The sequence below is a fragment of the Lactuca virosa genome, chromosome 3 (assembly GCF_052849685.1).
Source record: "Lactuca virosa cultivar CGN04683 chromosome 3, Lactuca_virosa_CGN04683_v6, whole genome shotgun sequence".
Lineage (NCBI taxonomy): Eukaryota > Viridiplantae > Streptophyta > Magnoliopsida > Asterales > Asteraceae > Lactuca > Lactuca virosa.
Genome location: NC_136428.1, coordinates 43171448 through 43194816, shown reverse-complemented (window position 1 = coordinate 43194816; position 23369 = coordinate 43171448).

The following is a 23369-nucleotide window of genomic DNA, read 5'->3' as shown; positions in this document are numbered from 1 at the left end:
ATGTTATAAAACTATGGTTAATTTTACAGAATTTTTGCGAATCATTTATTATTTTTCCCGAATTTTGTTGTTGTTTAATCATTAAAGTATTAAATAAATACTAAAACAGTTCAGAAAAATATAAAAATTTTACAGTAATTAATATTGTATGAAATAATGATTTCCTACTAATTTCATAATTTTTCAATACTGTTACTATTTAAAACCATTTTCCTAAGTATTTAAACATATAAAAATGCATTTTAATGATTATTTCATATAAATAATTGTTAAAATATGTAAATAATTATAATTGGACAAGTTATTATTTTAATAAGAAATTATTAAAATCTGGCCTAAATTGAAAATACAAATTAATTATGCAAAGTAATTAATTCAATTTAAAATTCATTTAACAAATGAATACCTTAATATTCTAATCAAAATGAATTATTGTTAATTCATCTAATATAAGAATATGTGTCTAATTATATTGTATTAGCACTCTATTCTCGTTTAACAGTTCCTAAACCAAAACTATTAATTATATTAGGTTCTACGCCATTTTGACCCGAACCGTCTATCGTACGACACACGCATGTCGTTTTGGGACTAATGTGAGTAATCTACCCCATATTTTATAATTTTCAATACTTTTGGGGTGTATCATGTGGTTCTAATATGTTCCAACTTCATTTTATTGTTTTATCACAATTGAGACATTGTTGGGACATTTATACGTGAGTCATTAATTGTATAACTATTGTTTGTTTACGCTACATGTACTTGTAGTGCATTACCATTTTTAGTCTAATCTCCATGACTATGCCCGTATTCTTGAGGTACGTTATGGACAATAATAGCGCTATTGGGTTGACCACCCCGCCTTGGGACGCTAAGGTGATTGATCGCACGTGGTTGAGTGTGTTTGATGATTAGATGCTCCATCCTATATATATATATATATATATATATATATATATATATATATACATATGTATATATATAGGGTGAGGACTTATTGTTGTTGTTATCATTTGTTAATCAATTTTTGATTTATAAACCGTTATCTCAAATTTCGGTCAAGGCAAAGTCAAACTAAGTCAACAAGTCAAACCGGTCAACTCCCTTAACCCTTGTATGTTAGGGTTTACGTTATGTAATAACTGTACAATTCGCTACTTTAATGAGAAAACATCATTTGGAAAATTCGTGTGTTTGATTTTCCTTAGCCTTTACAGTGCTAAACAACATTGAAAATTTAATAAACTCTACTCAAGATTACTTGACGCTAATAGGATCAAAACCTATACACTACGATATAAATTGACGTTAATAGCAACATAGTATAGTACAACGTTATAACTATAATCCAATTAAAGTATGATACCATATTAAAATCTAATCAAAGTATAATGCTCTAATTAAATTAAAAGAATCAAACTTGAATGCTATAATTAAACTTCAAATCAAAGTAGATTGTTATAATCAAATAATAACCTATCTTTTATAAAACTCTATTTTTATAAACTTTACATTAAATTTTATAAAACTCTTATATTAATTATGTAAAAGATGCTTGTGTTAGTGGGAAATTATGAAGACCACCAAAAGCAAAAAGATTATTCTCATGGTCTCCCACTCACACCTCCCATCCATTTTCCTTTCCTTTTTCTCCCAACACATTATTCTCTTCACCACTTAACCCTTCTCTATTCTTTCTCGCACTCTCAATCTCGAAATTCATCCAAGAAATACTCATATTCCAGCCAAGAACAATCTATTATACTCCAATCTTCATCCCTCTTGAAGCATTCAACAAGGTATGTTGTTAAAAGTTTCAAATTCATACAAGAAACAAATTAAATCCACCAAACTATCTAAAACTCATTTTATGCATAAACCTGATTTTTCTCAGAATCCCATCAATAAAATAAGAAGTTCTGGAAATTTTCAGAAAATAACTTATTTTTATTGAATTACTATAATTATTGCAATAAAGTAGGGCAATAATTCACATAAAATACTTTTTGCATTCAATAAATTCTGAGAAAATTCTGGGATGACCCATATATTGATTAAACATAATTTATGAAGTTTCATGCATTTATATTACTGTTTACTATTATTTATGGTTTTATTGATTAATTAATAATGAAATATATAAAAAATACTTCCCATAGTCACAAATATCCGAAACTTATACACTGGGCTCTATATCATGTTATAAAACTATGGTTAATTTTACAGAATTTTTGCGAATCATTTATTATTGTTCCCGAATTTTGTTGTTGTTTAATCATTAAAGTATTAAATAAATACTAAAACAGTTCAGAAAAATATAAAATTTTTACAGTAATTAATATTGTATGAAATAATGATTTCCTACTAATTTCATAATTTTTCAATATTGTTTACTATTTAAAACCATTTTCCTAAGTATTTAAGCATGTAAAAATGCATTTTAATGATTATTTCATATAAATAATTGTTAAAATCTGTAAATAATTATAATTGGGCAAGTTATTATTTTAATAAGAAATTATTAAAATCTGGTCTAAATTGAAAATATAAATTAATTATGCAAAGTAATTAATTCAATTTAAAATTCATTTAACAAATGAATACCTTAATATTCTAATCAAAATGAATTATTGTTAATTCATCTAATATAAGAATATGTGTCTAATTATATTATATTAGTACTCTATTCTCGTTTAACAGTTCCTAAACCAAAACTATTAATTATATTAGGTTCTACGCCATTTTGACCCGAACCGTCTATCGTACGACACACGCATGTCGTTTTGGGACTAATGTGAGTAATCTACCCCATATTTTATAATTTTCAATACTTTTGGGGTGTATCATGTGGTTCTAATATGTTCCAACTTCATTTTATTGTTTTATCACAATTGAGACATTGTTGGGACATTTATACGTGAGTCATTAATTGTATAACTATTGTTTGTTTACGCTACATGTACTTGTAGTGCATTGCCATTTTTAGTCTAATCTCCATGACTATGCCCGTATTCTTGAGGTACGTTATGGACAATAATAGCGCTATTGGGTTGACCACCCCGCCTTGGGACGCTAAGGTGATTGATCGCACGTGGTTGAGTGTGTTTGATGATTAGATGCTCCATCCTATATATATATATATATATATATATATATATATATATATATATATATACATATGTATATATATAGGGTGACGACTTATTGTTGTTGTTATCATTTGTTAATCAATTTTTGATTTATAAACCGTTATCTCAAATACAATTGTTTGCCGACTTCAAAAGAAAACAAATTTCAAATTATAAATGTTTCAACTTCACAATTTTCTCTACTAAAATTAGATTACTCACCAACTCTCGTAGTTGACCTGTTTTTACCCATGATGCAGATTTAAAGAATGAAGTTGATGAAAAATAGGTTGTGCCTTAGAAATCCACAAGACTATTTAAATTTGATGTAATAAATGTTGTTCGTATTTGGATTTGTATTTGTATGTTGTGGATCTTGTTTGCATACTTAGTACTTAATTGAATCTAATCATATTATAACATAGTTGTCATGAGACTTTGAACAATATATCACGCCTTGATCGATTCCGACAAGGATCGGGGTGTGACAGATTGGTATCAGAGCCCTTGACTATAGGGAATTAGGTTAATTGCCTTGACCTAGTCTATAGCCTCTAGGGTCCTCTCGTATGCTAGTTTATAAAATGCACACACAACTGCATGCAATTTACACTTAGAAAATCCTAGGAATACCTTTGTGTGTTAATTGCTCCCTTAAGTGCATACGTATTACTCCTGACACTTATATGTGTGCATACACTGGTGAATATTCTCCTCTTTCTCTGAAAAATCACACACATATTCAAGTGGTTTTAAAAAAAATGTATATACATATATATTCCTTAAAGCTCATAGGAAATTCAAAGTCATCCACTCTAGTTGGGTAGGATCATAGTAATGGACGCGTAGTAACTGGAAGGGGGAGGTGCCGGTAGCCTGAAAGTCCTGACTAGGCAAGCATTCGTATACATCCCAATCAACCGAGGGACCAGTTTGCTTACCTGGGGACCAAAGGCGAGAGTTCCCAAACCTATAGGCCAAAGCGCGTCATTCACATTACTTTTGAGCCATCAAAATACCCGACCTTATCAAACGTATCCGAAAGGATACACTCCAAAATGGCCAACTCATTGGACTATTAAGTTCCCTAATGGGCCTAGTAGTGGGAAAGACATGTGAAAACTTAGTTTTGTGGGGGCCCACGCAAGTGCTACATGTTTCACATTTAGTAACCATGGAAAGCCCAAAAGGTGCCCAACACTCCTAACCATGGCCCAACAAGTGTTTTACAATTATTTTACCCAACAATGTCTAAAAACTTTATTTCCATAATCAATTTACAAATAACTCACAAGTCCATATGCGTGTTTCTCGTAGATGGCATTACGACCCCCATACGCTGCTCGCAACAACCGAAGGCTAGCTGCCCTTATCGCCAAGGACGTAGCAAACGTCATCCCAACAATTGCAACCCAACTTCATTCTCTTCAGCCACAAGCTCCAGCAACCACTCCTCGTTGCTCGTTCAAGCACTTTCGTAACTGCAATCCGCCTTACTTCAAAGGCGTCGATGGTGCCACCGCACTCCTCACATGGATTGAAGAAATGGAGAGTACTTTCATCCATAGCGAGTGTCCTGAGGACCTGATGGTCCGTCATGCTACAGGGTGCCTCCAAGGTCATGCTCTCATATGGTGGAACCTAGAAAAACGGGCAAAGGAAGAGGTTGTTGCCTTGGGAATGACCTGGTCAAAACTAAAGGAACGCATGATGGAGAAGTTTTGCCCTGACAGCAAATTGCAAACTCTCGAGGATGAATTCTGGAATCTGAAACAGGTGGGAGGCGACAACGCGACCTACACCAATAGATTCCATGATCTCTCGAGACTCCTACCTCACATGGTTCAACCTATGAAAACTGCAATACGCCGCTACATCAAAGGGTTACCACGCCAGATCCGTGATTCGGTGACCAGCAGCAGGCCATCTACCCTAGAATCCGCCATTGAAATAGCAGGTCAACTCAACGAGGACAATATGAACGATGGTGTCCTCCCACGCAAGGGTTCAAAGATGTCAACTGAAAAGCCGACCCCTGAGACCCCCCTAATTGTCAAGTCTGAGTCCTCCCACCGACATGACAAAAAGAAGCGGAAAAGTCATCACCACAACCATGATGTTATTACCCCTGCTACTCCTATCCCCAAGTCACCCCACAAGCCCAACCGAATAAAAAGCCGTATACCGGACCTCACCCCCTCTGTAACCACTGTAACTATCACCATATGACCACCAGACCGTGTCACCTCTGTGCGAATTGTGGTCGCTATGGCCACTTGGCGGACACATGTCGTGCACCAAAAACTCAGCGACCACTCTATCTACCCTCAAATCAGCAAACACAAACCCGGTATCCAACTGGAACATGCTTCAACTGTGGTGACCCCACCCATTTCAGAAACGCGTGTCCTAGGCTAGTCAATATCATCAACACCCAAGCCCAGGCAAATCCAACAATGCAGGTTCCAGCTCCCAAAGGCCGAGCCTTTGTCATTACCGCAACCCAAGCAAAGACCGATAACAAGGTCGTAAATGGTACGTTTCTCATAAATGACTGCTACGCGTCAATACTTTTTGATTCAGGTGCCGCTAAAAGTTTTGTGTCTTGGGAATTTGAGCCCATACTTCACACATCTCGCACGATTCTTGATGAGTACTTTACCGTAGAAGTCGCCGATGGAAAATACGTTTCACTCAATGCAGCCATCCAAGATTACACTTTCGATTTTTGCGGTCATAAATTTTCTGTCAATTTAGTTCCTATGGAACTTGGTAGCTTCGACATCATCGTAGGAATGTATGGGCTATCCCAAAACCATGCTGAAATAGTATGTTACGATAAGTTCATTCGTATTCCTCTCGCCGACGGTCAAAGTCTTCGTATTTATGGCGAGACTCATTCGAAAAAGCTTAGTCTTATGTCATGTACTCAAGCTCGATCATATCTACGAAAAGAATATATGGCTTTCTTAGCCCATGTGGTGGAAACAAAGGTCAAAGAAAAGAAGATCGAAGATATTCAGGGTAGACTCATTAGGATCAACAGTCTAATAAAGCTTTAATTACACATAACTAGGGGCATGTCGAGTGAATCTTAGGAGTGGATCAGACATGGAACAAATCACAAGATTATAATCAAGTTATTCCTACTAAATTCATAAGTCTATTTATATAGACCTCTGGTATAGAGTCGTCAGCGTAGTCGTGTCGGCAATCTAGAACATAGCTAAATACATAATACAAACTATAATACCCAAATTATACAAAATTTTCTGCATTAAAAATCAATAGACAAACACAATGAAACTAAAAAGGGTATCAAACTATCAATTGGGCAAGTTATTATTTTAATAAGAAATTATTAAAATCTGTAAATAATTATAATTGGGCAAGTTATTATTTTAATAAGAAATTATTAAAATCTGGCCTAAATTGAAAATATAAATTAATTATGCAAAGTAATTAATTCAATTTAAAATTCATTTAACAAATGAATACCTTAATATTCTAATCAAAATGAGTTATTGTTAATTCATCTAATATAAGAATATGTGTCTAATTATATTGTATTAGTACTCCATTCTCGTTTAGCAGTTCCTAAACCAAAACTATTAATTATATTAGGTTCTACGCCATTTTGACCCGAACCGTCTATCGTACGACACACGCATGTCGTTTTGGGACTAATGTGAGTAATCTACCCCATATTTGATAATTTTCAATACTTTTGGGGTGTATCATGTGGTTCTAATATGTTCCAACTTCATTTTATTGTTTTATCACAATTGAGACATTGTTGGGACATTTATACGTGAGTCATTAATTGTATAACTATTGTTTGTTTACGCTACATGTACTTGTAGTGCATTACCATTTTTAATCTAATCTCCATGACTATGCCCGTATTCTTGAGGTACGTTATGGACAATAATAGCGCTATTGGGTTGACCACCCCGCCTTGGGACGCTAAGGTGATTGATCGCACGTGGTTGAGTGTGTTTGATGATTAGATGCTCCATCCTATATATATTTATATATATATATATATATATATATATATATATATATATATATATATATATATATATATATATATATATATATATATATATATATATATATATATATATATATATATATATATATATATATATATATATATATATATAGGGTGAGGACTTATTGTTGTTGTTATCATTTGTTAATCAATTTTTGATTTATAAACCGTTATCTCAAATACAATTGTTTGCCGACTTCAAAAGAAAACAAATTTCAAATTATAAATGTTTCAACTTCACAATTTTCTCTACTAAAATTAGATTACTCACCAACTCTCGTAGTTGACCTGTTTTTACCCATGATGCAGATTTGAAGAATGAAGTTGATGAAAAATAGGTTGTGCCTTAGAAATCCACAAGACTATTTAAATTTGCTGTAATAAATGTTGTTCGTATTTGGATTTGTATTTGTATGTTGTGGATCTTGTTTGCATACTTAGTACTTAATTGAATCTAATCATATTATAACATAGTTGTCATGAGATTTTGAACAATATATCATGCCTTGATCGATTCCGACAAGGATCGGGGTGTGACATTGGGTGATTATAGAAGAAATCTACAGGTCTTTCTAGGGCTCATTATCGCATAACATAGAAGCATTCATTTTACACTTTACAAAGAAAATATTGGATTTTCTTTGGAAACATATTTCTATTAAAACTACATTTCATCTAGAATTGTTAGACTTCAACTATAATTGCTAAGTGTACATGCTAGAGTTATATAAGAATCTAGTCACAATCGACTTAGAATTGGTGGGCCCGCCTTATCTCATGTTCCTTGTTTGGTTGTGGACCTAGGGCATACCCATTATATTCAACGGTTTATTTAACTTAAATTTTATATAACTTATATACGCTGGGCGATTATAGAAGGAATCTATGGGTCCTTCTAGGGTACATTATCGCATAACATAGAAGCATTCTTTTCACACTTAACTAAGAAAATATTGGATTTTCTGTAAATCATACTCTATCGCTTTTACAAGAAAAACGATTTCTTCCTCAAACAAAACTCTTATGAACTCACCAACTTAATTGTTGACACTTTTCAAAACTACTTGTATTCTCAGGAAATCAGTGAAACAGGAAAACATCAGCACTTTGAGGATGGGACGTTAAATCGTCAAACAGTTTATTTTGTCATCATAATGTAATTGATTTTGAAACATGTAAACATATACTATGGTGTAACCTTTTCAATTATATTTATGATGGTTGTATTTACTTTGAGCACTAGTATACTCGTTGTTGTGATACTTTACATGAAGTCCTCCACCCCCGGACGTTTCCGCCATCCTTGGTTTGGGGGTGTGACACTTTAAGGATTAAGCGCTTATTGGTTAAGTTGTGGAATCTCGAGCAAACACGATGTGTTGGCTAGGGATTTCCCGATTATCTGGATGAAGGAAGAACACGACGTGTCTAAGAGGCAACACGACGTGTTGGGTCAACATGGACTGTTGACCTTGACCTTGGCCTTGACTTTTGCCTTTGACGAGAAGTTGGGTATTGGGTATTTTGGGTTTGTGGTGTCATTTTGGGTTTGGGCTATCTTTTGGGCTTGGTTTCTTGGGGAATTGTTGGGCCATCTGAGAACAAGTGTTTTGGATTAGGGAAAAGTTAATGGGCTTTAGGTTAAGGACCATGTAAGGGTTTGGGCCCAATTTGGAAAATTGGGCCATAAGTGAACCTTGGATGATTATTTGGTTGTGGGCCTTTGATTGGGAGTTTGGGCCTTAGTCTTGGACCAAACTAGGTGAGGGGTAAAATGGTCTTTTTACCCTATATATGTGGATTATTGGATTTGGTTTGGAACCCAATTGTTAATTGGGTGTTATTTGTTTGATAGCTTTGGGTTTCTAGCGGATTAGCGGTCAGAGATTTATTCGTGGGTTCAGCTATCGATGTGAGTCTCCTCACTATTCTATGGGTCGAAGGCACCAATGTCAGCCCTATTGGTTTATGTATTGTAGGAAGATCAGGGGGTGGACCTTGGCATTTGTATGAAAGACCCGGAGGTGACTTCTGGCAAATCTGTATGCAAGACCAGAGTGTGGACTCGGGCAGTTAAGTAGATAAGTAGTTGTAGATTGTATGCTAGTTGTCTTTGTGATGCTTGCATGGAAGACCAAGAGGTGGCTCCTGACACTTGTTTTTAAGACCCAGGGTTTTGGCCCCAGGCCTGGAAAGGAAGACCATGATACGACTCGTGGCATAATGACAAGACTATGGTTGGCACATATCACCTCTTATCGTATGTTTGAATTGTATGATTTGTATGGCTCATATGATATGTATGGTATGTGGTATTTTGGGGAACTCACTAATATTTTTGCTTACAGTTTGTGGTTTATGGTTTCAGGTACTTCCGGTTTGACAGGGAAGGGTCCGGCTTGATCGCAGCGCATACACCCATGTTTTCCGCAATTTGTGATTTTGGGAATGTACTCTGATAATTGTTCTATTTGAAAACTTCCAAATGTTTGAATAAAGATTAAATGAGGGTTTTGATTATATTAAAAATAAAATTTGTATCCTGTGTTTTGCAGGACGTTACACCTCAACTTATAATCGGATTGCTCCTGGGTTTGTTGGCTTACATAACAAAGCAGTACAACATCAACCTAACCATACCATGCATAAAACAATAACAAGCAAACACATGTAATCATAACAGATCTACCAATCTACCATATCACTATAGTATACCAACATCCTATACACAAGGACACATAATGTAATATAAAGTATAGTGAGAAAACTCGCCTCACCAACGAAATTCACAGCTATTAGCTCACACAAACGGGAAGTGCGTGCTACACGCCTCCTAAAAAACCATACACTGTAAACCCTTAGTCTACCTTCTAAAACTAGCAAATTGACCAAAACTCAACTCATATTAAAAGTCGACGTTCAAAGTCAGCACTCAACATTACTAACAGTTGCTTCCCACGCTGTGACTAGCCCTTGGTCACATCGTGGCCAATAAACTCAACCCCAAACCAAAACTCCATATTCGAACAACTCAGCCGCGATCGAAAACCACTGTCACGTCATGATAGCCATGCCCTCACGTCATGACCAATCTAGTCCAAAACAGTCAGGGAAACACCTCGTCACGTCATGACCACCATATGGTCACGTCGTGACTATAACATATTAGGACAGCTTAAAAGCATCCAATCCTTAATCCTTTAAGTCATCCATTCTAACTTTCCAGAGGGCATTCTTACCCCAAAATCATCCTAAAAATTGATGATTTATAGATATGCATGACCAATGCATGTCTTGATCTCATATTAGGTCAAAATGATAAAAAAAAATGGAACCACAATCACATGGATGACTTCCAAACTTAACCAAACTCCAGATCCAACAACCATAACCCTTAAGGGGCCTCAAGGACCCATAAAGTTGCCAACTTTATGGAATCCTTCCATCCAAACATCTATAACATGAAGGAAAAGGGACAAAAATCCTAGATATAAAAGCTACCATCATAAACTTTGGATATTGCTGTCACACCCCAAAACCAGAATGGCGGAAACGTTCTCGGGTGGAGGACGTCATGTGTAGCATCACAACCAATGAATAATAGCAATCATAGCAACACAACCATTACAGTGAATACTTAAATAAAAATGTTTACATCAGTTTGAAACTTTGTCTGAAACTTGTTTGAATTACATCAAATAGCTTTGTAAAGTATAAACATAAAACTCTTATTACTCCAGTTCCTCAAAAATCCAGCAAGTACCTGTCTACTGATTTCCTGAGAATACAAGCAGTTTAAAAATATCAGCATAAAGCTGGTGAGTTCATAAGCGGTATTTTGTAATGAAAATTTGTTGATGAGCTCGAAAAGGTGTTCGTATAGTTTCAAGAAAATCCGATATTTTCTTTAGTGAAAATGTAGTGTTTTCAAATATGTATAAAACCATGAATGTTCGTTACTGAAAACTATAGTTATATGCGAAAATAATGCTTCATGTGACTAGCTAATGCTAATCATGATGCATAAGTATTTCGTACGTGAAACCATTGTATGATCGATTCTGTTTGAAAACCCTGAAAATTCTCCAGTTGTAGTGTGTATTAGTTCTATTTAGTAAAATAAAACTGTTGAAGAATGACAGTTTGTAAACCACGAGTGATTTATACATATTGTGAGTCGTATAACCATACTTGATATGACTAGAGACCTTTCCAACGTTCTTCAGGCGTCGAGTTAAATGACATTTGTCACCCTAGGCATGCCTGCCCAACTGTAGCTAGCAGTTCGGGTGTGGGATTGTCAGTCCCGAATAGATCTACTTACAAATCTCACGCTCTCCCTCCAGGAGACTTTGGTTATACTATGATAGGATTTATCCCTGTACACCTAAGGGTACAGTATCGAAGTAGCGCCTCACAGTATCGTACAATCTAGTTTACATGTAGTGTAGTAGCGTTCTACCATAGTGAAAATCCATATGTATACCGTATGTAGTGATAATTATAGTTATGAATACCATGATGAAGTAGTGATGTAAACTGTAAACTGTCTTAGTGCATATGTTTAGTAGTGAAAGTTTCTGTACTTGTTATGTTTAGAAAATCTCAAACTATACCGATTATAGTTTGCATGTATAACGTAGTGAAATATCGAGTTCGGAAAACTATGCAATTTTAGTGAAAACGTCCCTTATGCTCAACACAGTACAAAAGGGTTAAAGTATGAGAATTGCATGAGTTTTGAAAACATTTATGTTTAGCTTGTATTCCCCCCCTGAAAACATTAAAAATACGGAAAATGTATGGGTATGAACTCACCGTTTGACGTAAGACCCGAGCGTAAGATCGGTGTGGATGCTGAGTGTCAACTGATGTTTCGCACGCAAGCGGATCCTATTAACATATGGTAACACATATATGTATTAAATGAGGACATAACACTATTTGTTATGGAAGGAAACCACCTTAGGGACTAGGAAACACTTGAAACTAAGTGTTAGAATCACACGCGATTGAAGATGGGGAGTTTGCGGCCGTAATCAGGAGTGTACGGTCAGGGTTTGCGGCCCAACAGGGTTTACGGCCCATGAGTTTGCGGCTCAATTGTTTGCGGTCCATGGGTTTACGACCCATGGGTTTACGGCCTGTGGGTTTACGGCCCATGAGTTTACGGCCGTAAACACTTGGTGAAAGGTGCGATTTTCGGTGTTTCAAGGTCTTTTCTAGCCTCTTGGAGGTGTTCTAAGCCTTGTGCCCAGCTCAAGGAAGAGTTTAAAGGCCAATAATCGACCAAAAATGGAGTTTACGGCCATTGAAGAGATTATGGCCGTAAACCCATTTCGTGTTCATGATTTCGGGTCGATTTCTAAGTGAAAACAAGTGATTCTTAGTAGATAACAAGCATAGGGAGTAGTTACTTACTGTAAGAGGATTGGAATGAGGTTTTTAGTCACCAAGAACTAGTGTGTGTTCTTGGTGTTCTTGGTGAGAGAGAAGATCTAGCAAAAGATGAAATTTATAAGATGAAACATGGATTCATCACTAGAAAAGGGATTGAAACACCATAGAAGTGAAGAATCACTTACATTTTGAAGATCCTTGAGCAAAACTCGAAAATTGTAGAGAGAGAGAGAGAGTAGAGAGAGAAAGTCCTTTGAGTGCTTAAAGCTTGAAATGAAGGCCACTCATCCTTTATATAGGGGTGAGTTTTCGGCCAAGGGGTGGAGTGAGGGGGGTTCGGCCGTAAACTCGAGTTTGCGGCCGTAAACTCCTCTCGAAGGGGTGTTTGGCCCGGATGCTACGCTTTGACTTGGAAAACTCATTCTTGGACCCAAACTTCGATTGTACTGAGTTCGAAGTATTTAATTAGACCCGAGGTATAGCTGACAAGAGCAGAAATAAATTCCGAATTGATTTATTTTTAACGTTTTGGACGAAAGAAGTTTCGGGTTGTCACATCATCCCCCCGTTAGAGGGAATTTCGTCCCGAAATTTGAACATAGAATACAAATCATGAATTGGGAAAGAGATGCGGATACTTCTGCTTCATCTGATCCTCGCGCTCCCAAGTGAATTCAGGTCCCCGCTTGGCACTCCAGCGAACCTTCACTATCGGGATGCGACTTTGTTTCGTTCGTTTGATCTCTCTGTCCATGATTTCGACCGGTTCTTCCACGAAGTTGAGGTTCTCGTTGATTTCAATCTCGTCAAGAGGAATTACAAGTGTCTCATCGGACAGACACTTCTTTAGGTTCGATACGTGGAAGACTGGATGGATGTTGCTGAGTTCCCTTGGTAACTGGAGTTTGTATGCTACGGGGCCGATCCTAGCAAGGATCTCAAACGGTCCAATGTACTTTGGGTTTAGCTTTCCACGCTTTCCAAAGCGTATCATGCCTTTCCAGGGTGAGACCTTCAGAAGGACGCGGTCACCAACCTGGAATTCCAAGGGTTTTCGTCTCTTATCGGCGTAGCTCTTTTGTCTATCTCGGGAGGCTTTCAGTCGTTCCCGGACTTGTACAATCTTTTCAGTTGTCTCTCGGATGATCTCAGGGCCAGTTAGAGTACTGTCGGGGACTTGACCCCTGGCTAGCTGCGTGTCACCTACCTCAACCCAGCACAGAGGGGATCTGCACTTACGGCCATAGAGGGCTTCAAACGACGCAACCTTGATACTGGCATGGTAGCTGTTGTTGTAGGAAAATTCAACCAAAGGAAGATGAGTGTCCCATGACGTGCCGAAGTCGATGACGTAGGCTCTCAACATGTCTTCCAATGTCTGAATTGTTCTCTCACTCTGTCCATCTGTCTGTGGATGATAAGCCGTGCTCATATCCAGCTGAGTTCCGAGAGCCTTCTGTAGTGATTGCCAAAATCTTGAGGTAAACCTGCTATCTCGATCGGAGATAATGGATACAGGTACCCCATGGAGGCGAACTATTTCCCGAAGATATATCCGTGTGAGTCTCTCCATCTTGAAGTTTTCTTTGATTGGCAGGAAGTGAGCGGACTTCGTCAACCGATCGACAATTACCCAGATGGCGTCGTGCCCACTCGGAGATCTGGGTAACTTGGTGATAAAATCCATCGTTATTCTTTCCCACTTCCACTCAGGTATCTCTGGCTGATGAAGTAAACCTGAGGGCTTTTGATATTCCACCTTTACCTTGGCGCAAGTCAAACACTTGCCCACGAAGGTTGCAATTTCCGCTTTCATGTTCGGCCACCAATAGAGTTGTTTGAGATCTAGATACATCTTATCCGAACCTAGGTGAACGGAGTACCTAGACTTATGAGCTTCGTTCATGACAACTTCTCTGTAACCACCGTACTTTGGGGTCCAGATCCGGTTCATGAAGTAATACACTCCGTTTCCCTTGAGATCCAAGTTCTTGTCCATTCCTCACAATGATTCATTCGCCACGTTCTCTGATTTCAAAGCTTCCATCTGAGCCTCTCTGAGTTGCGCGTACAAATGGGAATGGATGGTCATTGTTAGTGCCTTCACCTTACGTCTTGAATACTCCTTTCGACTGAGGGCATCTGCTACCACATTAGCCTTGTCGGGATGATAGCGAATTTCGCACTCGTAGTCACTGAGTAGCTCTACCCATCGCCGCTGTCTCATGTTTAACTCCTTTTGATCAAAAATATGCTGCAAGCTCTTATGGTCGGTGAAGATAGTGCACTTGGTTCCGTAGAGATAGTGTCTCCAGATCTTTAACGCAAAGACCACTGCTCCCAACTCCAAATCGGGAGTTGTGTAATTGACCTCGTGTGTTTTCAACTGCCTCGATTCATAGGCGATGACCTTTCCTCGCTGCATGAGCACACAACCTAGGCCCTGATTAGATGCATCACAATAGACCACGAAGTCTTCCATCCCTTCGGGCAGGGACAAGATAGGTGCGCTGCATAGGGCCTGCTTCAATGTTTGAAACGCAGTGTCTTGCTTGACTCCCCAACTAAAGGTTACACCTTTTTGTGTCACTGTAGTTAAAGGCTTCGCGATTTTGGAGAAATTCTGGATAAACCGGTGATAATAGCCCGCGAGACCCAAGAATTGACGGATTTCTGTGGGTGTCTTTGGTGCAAGCCAATTCTCTATCGCTTTGATCTTTGAAGGGTCCACGTGTATGCCTTCCTTGCTAACCTCGTGACCGAGGAAATTCACCTTCCTGATCCAAAACTCACACTTTGAAAATTTTGCATATAGCTTATCCGTCCTTAATGTTTCCAGCACCTGCCTCAAGTGCTGTTTATGATCATTCTCACTCCGAGAATAGACAAGTATATCGTCGATGAACACAATCACGAACTTGTCCAGGAAAGGGTGGCACACTCGATTCATCAGGTCCATGAATACTGTCGGTGCGTTGGTCAGACCAAAGGGCATTACTATAAATTCGTAGTGTCCATAGCGAGTTCGGAATGCTGTCTTGGGCACATCATTCTCGTGAACTCGCAACTGATGGTACCCTGATCTCAGATCTATCTTTGAGAAATAATTGGCTCCCTGAAGTTGGTCGAAGAGATCGTCGATTCTGGGTAAGGGATATCAGTTCTTGATAGCCAGCTTGTTCAGTTCTCGGTAGTCAATGCACATCCGAAAGGATCCATCTTTCTTTTTCACGAATAAGATCGGAGCTCCCTAAGGTGAGGAACTCGGCCTTATGAATCCTTTGCTGATCAGCTCATTGAGCTGGCTGGATAGCTCTTGCATTTCCGCTGGCGCTAAACGTTAAGGAGACTTAGCTACTGGATTAGCTCCGGGGATCAAGTCAATACGAAACTCGACTTGACGCTCGGGAGGGATTCATGGGAGATCTCCAGGGAAGACATCAGGAAAGTTGCAGACTTCGGGGATGCTCTCGAGGTCTTTACCCTTTTGTGTCTCATCATCAACATGAGCTAGAAACGCATGGCATTCCTTCCGCAGGTACTTCTGAGCTTTGATGCACGAAATGATATGGAGGTTTGAACTGAGCTTATCACCGTAAATCATGAGGGTTTCGCCAGAGGGAAGATTGAGGCGAATGGCTTTTTCGAAGCAAAGGATTTCAGTACGATTGGGGCTTAACCAATCCATACCAATAATGACATCGAAACTCTTAATAGATACAGGCATAAGATCGATGGGAAAGGAATGAATGCCTAAAGTAAGAGTACAGCCTAGGAATATGTCGTTCGCGCTTTCTTTCTCTCCGTTAGCCATCTCGACGGTGAACGTTTCGGTTAAAGGTTGGGATTTACATTTGATTAGGTGTTTGAATGCATGACTAACAAAACTCCTCTCCGCACCAAAATCAAAAAGAATGCATGCATGAGAGTTGTCAAGGAGGAACGTACCCGTAACAACGGTAGGATCAGCGACCGCTTCCTCCTGGCCCATCGCCAGAACTCTTCCTGTATTGCCACCAGTTGTTGCCTTGGGGCAGTTTCTCCTGAAGTGCCCAACCTCTCCATATCCATAACAAGCTTGACCAGCACCCGCTCCCGCAGCCTGGTTGGTTGGTTGGGTTGGCACCTTGCAGTATCGAGCTGTGTGTCCCTTCCTTCCACAGCTGTTGCAACTCAACTCACGGCAGGGTCCGTGATAATGGAAGTTACACTTGTTGCACAGAGGTAGTTTTCCAGCATAAACACCGGTAGGAGATTGGGTGGCTAGGACAGTAGCTGGAGCAGCAGGAGGAGCAGTAACAGCATGAACTGCCACTGTTTGTTGTTTCTTGGAGGGCTCCTGCGAATACTGACCCTTCTGCTTGTTCCATGATTTTTTCTTCTTCCCACCACTTTCCTTTTGTGGCTCGGGGTCAGCGACCACCTCATCCAGATCGATTCCATGGTCGATCAGAGTCTGTGCTAGATCCTTGACGCTTTCAAATGTAGTCGGTCTAGCAGCCAAGACATTCCCTTTGGTTGGTTGCGTCAGTCCCCAAATGTACCTCTTGATTTTCTTGCTTTCCGGGGTGACCATTCCCGGACAGAGAAGAGACAGATCACAAAATCTAGCGGTGTAGGCAGCAATGTCGGAACCCTTCATTTTCAAATTCCAGAGTTCGTGCTCCAACTTTTGCACTTCGCCCCTCGGGCAGTATTCCGCAAGCATGAGTTCCTTCAGTCTTTCCCAACCCATGGCATTTGCCACCGACAGGGTTAGGGTTTTGACTCGACCATTCCACCAGGTCAAAGCTCTGTCGGTGAAAGTGCAGGCGGCGAACTTCACCTTGTTTGTTTCGGAACAGGCGCAAATTTCGAAGATGGATTCGATCTTCTCGAACCATCGAGTCAGAGCGATGACACCTCCATTTCCGTCAAAGGACTTGGGTTTTGCTGTCACGAAGTCCTTGTAGGAACACTCCTTTTGATGTCCCTGACTTCCATCTTGTCTCTGTAGGTCGGTTCCACCTCCAGCCCCACCATCATTCACTTGTGCCATTGCTGCAGTCATGACGGCTGTAACTGCTGCCTGAAACATGACAGGGTCGAACTGAGGAGGTGGTGGTGGTGTGTTGTCGTTCCTTCTGATGGGTCTTCGTCGGGGAGGCATCTTTTGCTAGAAACAATAAGGAAGAAGAGGATGGTAAGTCCTCAAGATATATGAAACAATATATATCTCATCCTGATAACAAAAGTGTTCTACCAAGCAATAACCACAAAAAGGTTACTAATGCAAGTAAGTTATCGCTTAAGGAAGAAGAGGTAGCAACACTTGGAGTGGATCTGTATACTGAGCTTGGATCTAGCTAAAATACTCCTATAGTATTTTATGTGGGATGATTTTGGTAAGTTTTAGGCTTGCTGTAACACCACAGTCATTCCCAAGCACATGTTGGTCATGTCTCGACTGAATATAGTTGATCAGGCTATATTCACCCTAGACATGATTACATAACTGTCCAGGTTTAACCGCAACGTTCCAACATCCAAATACTTTTTGTTTTGATCTGCTAATGTCACGAATCCTGTTATGTATGCATACTCGTATACTTTTTATAAAAATACTTACATTTTTGAAAGTATACTTTTAGTGTAGAGCACTTAGGCCCCTAGTGTTTATAGTTGTATACCACGTAAGGTTCGGTATACTAGTTCGCTATAAACCAGGGCTCTGATACCAATCTGTCACACCCCAAAACCAGAATGGCGGAAACGTTCTGGGGTGGAGGACGTCATGTGTAGCATCACAACCAATGAATAATAGCAATCATAGCAACACAACCATTACAGTGAATACTTAAATAAAAATGTTTACATCAGTTTGAAACTTTGTTTGGAACTTGTTTGAATTACATCAAATAGCTTTGTAAAGTATAAACATAAAACTCTTATTGCTCCAGTTCCTCAAAAATCCAACAAGTACCTGTCTACTGATTTCCTGAGAATACAAGCAGTTTAAAAATATCAGCATAAAGCTGGTGAGTTCATAAGCGGTATTTTGTAATGAAAATTTGTTGATGAGCTCGAAAAGGTGTTCGTATAGTTTCAAGAAAATCCGATATTTTCTTTAGTGAAAATGTAGTGTTTTCAATTCTGTATAAAACCATGAATGTTCGTTATTGAAAACTATAGTGATATGCGAAAATAATGCTTCATGTGCTAGCTAATGCTAATCATGATGCATAAGTATTTCGTACGTGAAACCATTGTATGATCGATTCTGTTTGAAAACCCTGGAAATTTTCCAGTTGTAGTGTGTATTAGTTCTATTTAGTAAAATAAAACTGTTGAAGAATGACAGTTTGTAAACCACGAGTGATTTATACATATTGTGAGTCGTATAACCATACTTGATATGACTAGAGACCTTTCTAACGTTCTTCAGGCGTCCAGTTAAATGACATTTGTCACCCTAGGCATGTCTGCCCAACTGTAGCTAGCTGTTCGGGTGTGGGATTGTCAGTCCCGAATAGATCTACTCACAAATCTCACGCTCTCCCTCCAGGAGACTCTGGTTATACTATGATAGGATTTATCCCTGTACACCTAAGGGTACAGTATCGAAGTAGCGCCTCACAGTATCGTACAATCTAGTTTACATGTAGTGTAGTAGCGTTCTACCATAGTGAAAATCCATATGTATACCGTATGTAGTGATAATTATAGTTATGAATACCATGATGAAGTAGTGATGTAAACTGTAAACTGTCTTAGTGCATATGTTTAGTAGTGAAAGTTTCTGTACTTGTTATGTTTAGAAAATCTCAAACTATACCGATTATAGTTTGCATGTATAACGTAGTGAAATATCGAGTTCGGAAAACTATGCAATTTTAGTGAAAACGTCCCTTATGCTCAACACAGTACAAAAGGGTTAAAGTATGAGAATTGCATGAGTTTTGAAAACATTTATGTTTAGCTTGTATTCCCCCCCTGAAAACATTAAAAATACGGAAAATGTATGGGTATGAACTCACCGTTTGACGTAAGACCCGAGCGTAAGATCGGTGTGGATGCTGAGTGTCAACTGATGTTTCGCACGCAAGCGGATCCTATTAACATATGGTAACACATATATGTATTAAATGAGGACATAACACTATTTGTTATGGAAGGAAACCACCTTAGGGACTAGGAAACACTTGAAACTAAGTGTTAGAATCACACGCGATTGAAGATGGGGAGTTTGCGGCCGTAATCAGGAGTGTACGGTCAGGGTTTGTGGCCAACAGGGTTTACGGCCCATGAGTTTGCGGCTCAATTGTTTGCGGTCCATGGGTTTACGACCCATGGGTTTACGGCCTGTGGGTTTACGGCCCATGAGTTTACGACCGTAAACACTTGGTAAAAGGTGCGATTTTCGGTGTTTCAAGGTCTTTTCTAGCCTCTTGGAGGTGTTCTAAGCCTTGTGCCCAGCTCAAGGAAGAGTTTAAAGGCCAATAATCGACCAAAAATGGAGTTTACGGCCATTGAAGAGATTATGGCCGTAAACCCATTTCGTGTTCATGATTTCGGGTCGATTTCTAGGTGAAAACAAGTGATTCTTAGTAGATAACAAGCATAGGGAGTAGTTACTTACTGTAAGAGGCTTGGAATGAGGTTTTTAGTCACCAAGAACTAATATGTGTTCTTGGTGTTCTTGGTGAGAGAGAAGATCTAGAAAAAGATGAAATTTATGAGATGAAACATGGATTCATCACTAGAAAAGGGATTGAAACACCATAGAAGTGAAGAATCACTTACATTTTGAAGATCCTTGAGCAAAACTCGAAAATTGTAGAGAGAGAAAGTCCTTTGAGTGCTTAAAGATTGAAATGAAGGCCACTCATCCGTTATATAGGGGTGAGTTTTCGGCCAAGGGGTGGAGTGGGGGGGGGGGGGTTTACGGCCGTAAACTCGAGTTTGCGGCCGTAAACTCCTCTCGAAGGGGTGTTTGGCCCGGATGCTACGCTTTGACTTGGAAAACTCATTCTTGGACCCAAACTTCGATTGTACTGAGTTCGAAGTATTTAATTAGACCCGAGGTATAGCTGACAAGAGTAGAAATAAATTTCGAATTGATTTATTTTTAACGTTTTGGACGAAAGAAGTTTCGGGTTGTCACAATTGCATATTTACAATGACTTACTCAAACACCAACTCCAAGCTTTCCAAGAGATTATCTACACCACAAGGCCTTCCACTTTCTTCTAGGGGCTCCAAAACACTAAGATAAGCTCACAGATGAAGAAAATAGTCATGATTTGCTTCAAGGCTCGAAATGGTGGGATGGTGGCTGGAAATAAAACCCTAAATTCGAGTTTAATGACTTAAATACAGAGGAAACCCTAAAAGGTCATGGGCTTGGGCTGCAACCATCCTCACGATGTGACCATACTCATGTCACTTCGTGTCATGCTTCCCGAATACGTGTTTTCCATTTGACTCGTTACGTCGTAACCTCCATATAGTCATGCCATGACACCCGATTTTCCCCAAAACCAAGCTTTTGACTTCTTAATGCCCTATACCGGTCCATTATGGAAAACGAGTGTTATATTTTTATAGTAAAAACTCTATTAATCAATTATTTTAAATTAATTACAACCTTTCATAGTAAAACTCTATTAATCACTGTTTATGAAGAAGACGTAGTAACTTGAAATCGAATGCACGAGGACTTCTCAACTCGATAATGGTTTTCTAAATTGAATGAAGTAAATAGTCTTGGATGAATAGTAGTTTGTGTCCTTGGAGGCGTATATGAAATACATAGGACTTCGTGTTAAAAAACTATATGTGGCCTATCTTTGCTTATTTCCCCATTTATATCAAAATTGTAGTTTAGATCCTTAGTTGGTTTTTCTTTTCTTTAGTTGACCACCTCTAGTTTCATGTAATAGTCTCATAGAAATAAAAGAACCAATGTATCCCATCCGAAAACGGCCATAAAATTGGTTTAGAAGGATGATATTTAAAAAAAAACCTAATTCCCAACTCGTAATTAATGGGAACGAAAAAAAAGTGTACATTTTGAGTGGTGAAGCAAGGTCACCTCTAATCCCAGTTTATGCAAGTAAGACAGTTTCTGCAAGTAAGACAATCAAGATACCAAATAAGAATCTATAAAGGTGTACCAATGGTCAAACCCAAATTAGCACTCCAAGCAAACCAAACAAAATTTTAATAAAAATATTGCTTTATGCTACTTGTTTTTTTAATATCTACAAGATGTAGACTTTTACAAAAAGTTCATTACATGAAAATAAAAGTTATGTTTTTCCATCAAAATTGACAGTTTACATTATGAAATATGTAAAGCTTATAATCAAAGTTATGTTGCCTTGTTGATAAGGCAACTAACTGCATATCATTTTTATAAAAACAACATCAAGCTACTCTTGAGTTGCGTTATCATTTTTTATCAACCATTGTGTTTGACCAAAACGATCTGTTTTATATGATTTGATCTTGATGATATGCACTCATAAAATTCCTCTTCCATTCTTAAACAATGCATAACTATCTTGCATTCTTGTGCCACTTCAATCCACAAACTTAAACAAATTCATGCATTTTCAATCAAGCATGACATCACTCTCAACAACCCAAATATAGACACACATATTTTGTTCCCTCTGGTCTTCCTCTTCACACATATGTCCTATGGCCATAAAATCTTTAAGCAAATCAATAACCCAAACATATTCACTTGGTACACAATGATGAGAAAGCTACGCCGAGAGAAGAAACCCAAAACCAGACATGGATATACACTACAACATGTGGTCATTTGAAGAAGATAAAGTGGAAGCGCCAATTACAATGGTGGTTTTGGATGCAATGGCTAGGGCTTCAAATATATATATATATATATATATATATATATATATATATATATATATATATATATATATATATATATATATACACACACACACACAAACACTAGCCGTTTACCCGCGCTAAGCGACGCGTGCGAAATTCTTTCAAAAATCAGTTTTTAGAGACAATCAATTTCACACAAATAGTTTACTATATCTAAACAATTATCAATAAGAGTAATTTTAGAAGAAATGAAATAAATAAGAATAAAAAATAAAAAGTTGGGATTCTTTACAAATTTACATGAATACGTGATTGATTGTGCATTATTAAGAAATGGATAGAAGGTAGAAGCGGAGGTGGTAGACGGCAGTCTCATTGTGAGTGGTTTCGGCTGTTTGAGGGTAGAAAGAAGAAAAGGCGTAGAAGATAAGATTCGGTGCTTTATAGGGTTGAAAATAAGTCATTAGAAATTCTAAAAGTAATCATATATATGATAAAAATTAGTCTTCATACCGGAAATTTAAATTTTAAATTTCATATCTCCTAAGTTGTTGGTATCTTATCTTTGATGTTGAATTAGTCAATTGTTGCTCAATATATTTACGTTTAAGTTTTATTAATTGTAAACATTTAAAATTCTATGAGTAGTCATATGAGATAAAGATTAGTCATAAAGTTTGAATTTTTAAAATTTAAATCTTATTTCCTTATTACTGTCTTAATTTCCGGTAACATGTCTAATAGAGATAGTAATATTTATGCATTGAAGACTTGTATCCAAATGCATTATAATTTGTACTATTTAAAATTAAATATGACGTGTTCTAAAAGTGATAAATGTTTTGTAAGGTATATTATATAGATATAGATAGATAGGATCGTGTATAAATTAATAATTGTTGTGTGACATCTTAATTTTTATCTGCAAAAAAATC